This window comes from Leopardus geoffroyi, chromosome B1 (assembly GCF_018350155.1).
Source record: "Leopardus geoffroyi isolate Oge1 chromosome B1, O.geoffroyi_Oge1_pat1.0, whole genome shotgun sequence".
In the NCBI taxonomy this organism is placed as follows: Eukaryota; Metazoa; Chordata; class Mammalia; order Carnivora; family Felidae; genus Leopardus; species Leopardus geoffroyi.
The window spans coordinates 109,621,782-109,627,574 of NC_059327.1; the positions used below are offsets into that span (position 1 = coordinate 109,621,782).

At 33.6% G+C, this 5,793-nt stretch overlaps 1 pseudogene; it reads left to right on the top strand.

Moving 5' to 3' along the window:
- The first annotated feature begins 335 nt into the window (after positions 1-335).
- Positions 336-1,269, top strand: LOC123593452 (annotated as a pseudogene).
- Positions 1,270-5,793: the final 4,524 nt, after the last annotated feature.

The window sequence follows — 5,793 nt, forward strand, 5'->3', positions numbered from 1 at the left end:
TTATATTATAATTTCATTAAGATTCTCTGGGAAATTTATCAAATAATAATTGTGCAATAACCATCCTAATTGTACAATTGTTTAGAAGTAAAGATTCCAACAAACATTAAAATTAATTTTAATAATAACATTTATTAGTCATAGGAGATCCATGGAGTCAGTGTACCTATTTCCTTTTTAAAAATTTACCAGAAGTCTTTAATGAAATGTCTACCCATCTTTTTTTGCCCTCTATCCCCTCCATGCCAGCACTGTTCCCAGTGCACCACACTTGGAAAGAGTTCCTGGCTCCTGTTAAACCAGTACTGTCCTTGTTTTTTTTTCCAGGCGCCATCATGATCATCTACCAGGACCTCATCAGCCATGATGAAATGCTGAGAAATCCCGGTGGGCTGTGCCTGGAGGGGGAGGGGAAGATGGTCAGTAGAATAGTAGGTAACATTGATGACTTGTCCATTGGTGAAAATGCCACTCCTGATGACCCCAAGGGTGAAGTTAGCAAAAGCACAGTTATCACTGGTGTTGATATTGTCATGAACCATCACTGGCAGAAAACCAACTTGACAAAATAAGCCTACAAGAAGTACATCAAAGATGACATGAACTCAATTAAAGGCAAACTTGAAGAACAGAGACCAGAATGAGCAAAACCTTTTATTTATTTTTTTAACACTTATTTATTTTTTTGAGGGACAGAGCATGAGCAGGGGAGGGGCAGAGAGAGAGGGAGACACAGAATCTGAAGCAGGCTCCAGACTCTGAGATGTCAGCGCAGACCCCAACTTGGGGCCCTAACCGATGAACTATGAGATCATGACCTAAGCTGAAGTCGGTGCTTTAACCGACTGAGCCAGCCAGGTGCACCTAGAATGAGCAAAACCTTTCATGACAGGGATGCAGAACAAATCAAGTACATTCTTGCTAATTCTAAAAATTGCCAATTCTTTATTGGTAAGACATGGATCCAGATGGTAGCTCTGCTGGATTACAATGAGGATAGTGTGACTCCATATACAATTTTCTTTAAGGATAGTTGAGAAATGACAAAATGTTAACAAAATTTGACTATAACTTTGGATTACCTGTCATCATAACTGACTGCTGCTTTTCATCTACACAATACCAGAACTTAGACAAATGGGACTGATACCATTTTAAGCATTTCATTAATTTTGGGCTTGATTTACTAGGAGAAGAGGCATTGTTTTTACGGGGGAAAAAACATGTCATATAGGTTGTCTAAAAATAAAATGCATTTAAGCTCAAAAACAAACAAATAAACAAAAAGCATCCATCAATACTACGATATTATTAACAGGGATTGCAAATTTCAAGCCCTCTAGTGGTCAACACCATGTTGCTTATTCTCTAAGACTTCCTCAAAGATAAAAATTTACTACATTTTAACAGAAATATTTCCACCAAAAAATGACAGGCCATTATCTTTGTCCCTGAAACAATGTACCACAATTCAAGCTGAATAATTCATTACTTTAAAAAGAAAGAGTTGTGAATATCAGTGTTAATTAATTCTTAAAATCATGTACTTATCTTTACTAGTAATAAAAAAAATCAAGAAGCCAAGATAAATTGTCAATACTTCCTGCTTTTGGGGTGGGTTATATATTTTAGTAATACAGTACATTTTTTTTTATTATTGTGTATCATATAGGCTTTAGGAACAGATATGACCAGTTATATTCATGGCTTAGAGGAGTTAATAAATATTTCTAAGTATCAGTTTCTACTAGTCAAAAAAATCTAGATCATAATATCTTCCTTATAGGAATTATGAAAAAGTAACAAGATTAAAATGTATACCTTCACTGCATAGAACAAAAGTGCTAGTCAAATCACCAGAATAATCACGGTGGTGCTACTTTTAAGTAATAAAGGAAAACTAAGGTATCTAACTGCTTCTTTATTTTTAAAATGTTTATTTTTATTTTTGAGAGAGAGAGAGAGAGAGCTCAAGCAGGAGAGGGACAGAGAGAGGGGGACAGAGGATCAGAAGCAGGCTGTGTGCTGACAGCAGAGAGCCTGATGTGGGGCTTGAACTCATGAACCACGAGATTATGACCTGAGCCAAAGTCAGATGCTCAAACTACTGAGCCATCCAAGTGCCTCCATCTCTAATTTCTCACAAAAATGATACTCTTACTGAAATTACTTAATTAAATCTAAACTCAAGTGCATTTTATGTGTACTTAAATAATAATCATTCCAACTTTTAAGTTGTATATGACTTAATAAGATAGTTACCCCATTGCAAAACTCTGATTTTTGTTTCTAAGTTTAACACAGATACTTAATGACATTTTTTAAAAGTAGGGCTAGGTCTGAAGGACTAATGGCAACATTAGATTTTTTTAATGACTAATTATAAATAATTGCAGTGATTCCATATAGTTAATTTAGTGTTATTATAAGTATTTAAAATAAAAATGATGTATATTTTAAATGTATTTAAAATTGTGACAATATTAATATGTGGAAGTCTCTGACTTTTTTCACCTTTTGAAAACTAGATTAGCTTTCTGATGAGATTATTACTATTTAGTTAGTTATATTTTATGTATAAAATATCCTTGTTCCATTGTATGATTAAGTATGTGTATAATACAATGAAAATAACACAACATATTCTTCTTTCATTTTCTTCTACAGTAGAAAACATAGACCTTTTACTCATAGAGACCAGGTGATTATGTATCATATTTCACTGTAAAGTCACTAACTCAAGTTTTAATGTCCTTTATATGTAAGGATATACATCTGTTTCTATTTCCTTGACTTCATACCTCTGCCAAACTTAGATCTAGAAATGTTTAAAAGTAGTTCTACAGGGCTCAGCTTACAATAAAAAGGAAGTAAATTAGCCAGATAAAATAAAGGATGCCCAATTCAATTTGTTTCAAACAGTACAGCATTGGTGATATAGTGCTAAGCATATCTGCCTTCCAATTGGTTGTAGATAAGTAAGGATTATTTAGTGTATATCCCATGCAATAATTTTTTAGTATTACCTATGTCGCAAATATTACACAGGTCATACTTACATTGAGTAATTAATTATTAATTATTTATCTGAAATTCAAATTTAACTGGGCACCCTGTATTTTTATTTGCTAAATCTGGTAACCATAAAAGGAAGATAAAAATTATTTTGGAAGAAAATACAAAACATATATGTCAACAGTATACCTTATATTTTAATTAAAAAATAAATGGATCTCCAGTCCCTAAAAATGCAAGGCCAATCCATAAAGAGTTATGCATATATAGAGAAAAAAAAGAACTAGCTCTCCTCTCAACTCGAGATTGTTTCTGCTGCTCCTGGCATAATTTCCATTCTTATATAAATTTCCTAAGTAATTGATTTTTAGGAGATCTGCAAGAGTTAAAGGTTAGTGGCAGTCTGAAATATAAAAAAAACAAATATAAACAAATAAAAAACCCCCCACAAAAATCAGGTATTGTGAATAACTGCCTTACCCATCAAAATCTAACCAATTCACAATTTTTTAAAGCATATATCCTTGCTTCCTGAATCATAGCTAATTGAACCATGAGTGGGTACCATTTTCAATTGAAATATCTTCTCCAGGGATTTGGAGGTTGAACAATATTCAGTTTCTTTGTGTAGGCCATTTGATGGGGTCTCCACTTGCCCATATGTTATTGTTTAGAACCTAGAAAAAGTCACCCTTTCTAGGATGACTCAGCCCTGAGGGTTCACAGCATGGCTGGCATAGCTAGATTGTATTTTGACTCTCTTGGCTGGACACTTTTATGTAGTGAGCAACCTCTACAATCTTATGGGATTGCCTTGCCATTTTATGCCATGCAGAATAAAAAGTAGAGCACAGAAAGAAGTGTAAATGGGAGATGGTATAAAAATACTGCTAGCACTTTGATGTTTTTCTGCTTCTAAATACTAAACCTCCTTGAGACAAAGGTTTATTCCTATCATTGTGTTTTGTAGAATGTTCTCTTAAATCTTATAATAAATGCCTCCATTTTGCTTAAGGTAGATCATGCTCATTCCTGACACTTGAAAACAACATATTATAATTAGTTACATAAATACTGGCTTGAAAATAACGTCTTAAGAATCACTGGCAGATTCTGATAAGATTCTGGCAATAATCTATATTGAATTGACATTTGAATACATGAAAGTGCTTTCCTTTTACTTCTAGATTGATCTTGGTTTCAGAGGCTGACAAATCCTTCTGTGAACAAAAGGGTTTGCCTTAAACTGTATCTAGAATGAATTTAATTTTCATTCACTTCCCATGAATAATGAGCTCCTCAGGCTGGACTATAAGCTGTGTTGTTTGATATAAATGCCTTTTCTTTTTTTGGAACAATTTGTAAACATAGAATTGGAGAGGCAGTAAAAAGAAGGATTCAGAGGTTTTATATAAAAACAGCTTAATGACATGAAAGGAAGAAAGAAACAGCAGAATAAACAAGAACAAGAATGGAACCACTTAATGTGTTAATAAGACCTCTCTGAGCAGTGGCTTATATCTTACCAAAGCTTTTTGTTCTATTTTGTTCTGTTTAAAAGCTCTGCTTTTTCATAAACTGTGGCATCTCAGGTCTTCACAGAGCCATCTTCATAGACATTTACTTTCCTCCAGTTGGAGGAATAGGAAGTTGTTTTTTCATTGTCTTTCTATCATTTTAATGAGAGGCAAACTTGCTCTAGCATTCAGTTCATTACAGACATCTTGTGTATAATCATGTGTTGAAAGCATCCATTTCACACAACATTGTCCAGAGCATGCTCCTACCACTGTTTCGTGTGGTAGATAGTTTTCCTTCTTATAATGACAATCACAGTTTGTATATAAATAAAAACTTGGCCATCAGAGAAATGACCATTCCTTGAATCTAAGAAAGTTAAAATAGGTTAAAGTATCAATGTCTTTTTTTTTTTTTTTGGTCTTTTCTCCTTGTACTTAATCTCATTCTATATCAACAAAAATCCTGAAAGTACGTATCTTGATTTCGATGGGTTAATTTTTAAAATTTTTCTGACATATGATCACATATAAAACAAAAATTTTGTATCCAGTGATTGTGTAATTTATGCATCTTTGTAGCATCATATGTTAAATTCTTAGAATAAGCTTTGGAATCCAAGAGACCTCGATCAAACGACAGCTCTATCTGCCTTGTAGTGGGTGTGGACTTATAAAAACAAACACACAGTGAATTGAAGCTTGTTTGCTTAAATGTACAATAGGAATAAGAAGCCTTACTTTTCACAGTTCTTGAAAAGATTAAAAAATGTAAATATACATAAGGTAGTTAACAAAATTTTTGGCATAAATAAATAATAGTTATTATGGGAGGAATGCAGATGAGCCTGGTAGTTTAGGTTCTCAATTTTTAACGTTGTTTCATTTTTAATATAGAAGTGATTGATGGGCACCACAGAAGACTGGTGAAGTGGACTGGTAGTTTGGAGGAGAGGGCTCAATAGGTGAGATACTCAGTTAGGGGACCATTGCAGTCACTGAGCACCAAGATAATAGACTCCCTCTTTGATGATGACATTTAATTGGGAAGGACTAAATCCTAATGGGTATTTTTAATGCAGATATTTTGAATACAGAATCTATAGGATGTGATAACACTAGAAATAGGAAATATAAGGAAGAGATCAAACATTATTCCAAGGATTGAACTGGAACAAGTAGGGAAATGGTATCATTAACAGAAATTGAGAGTTTGGAAAGATCTACTGTGGCATCAAAGCATGACGTGGGAGAGAAGAAT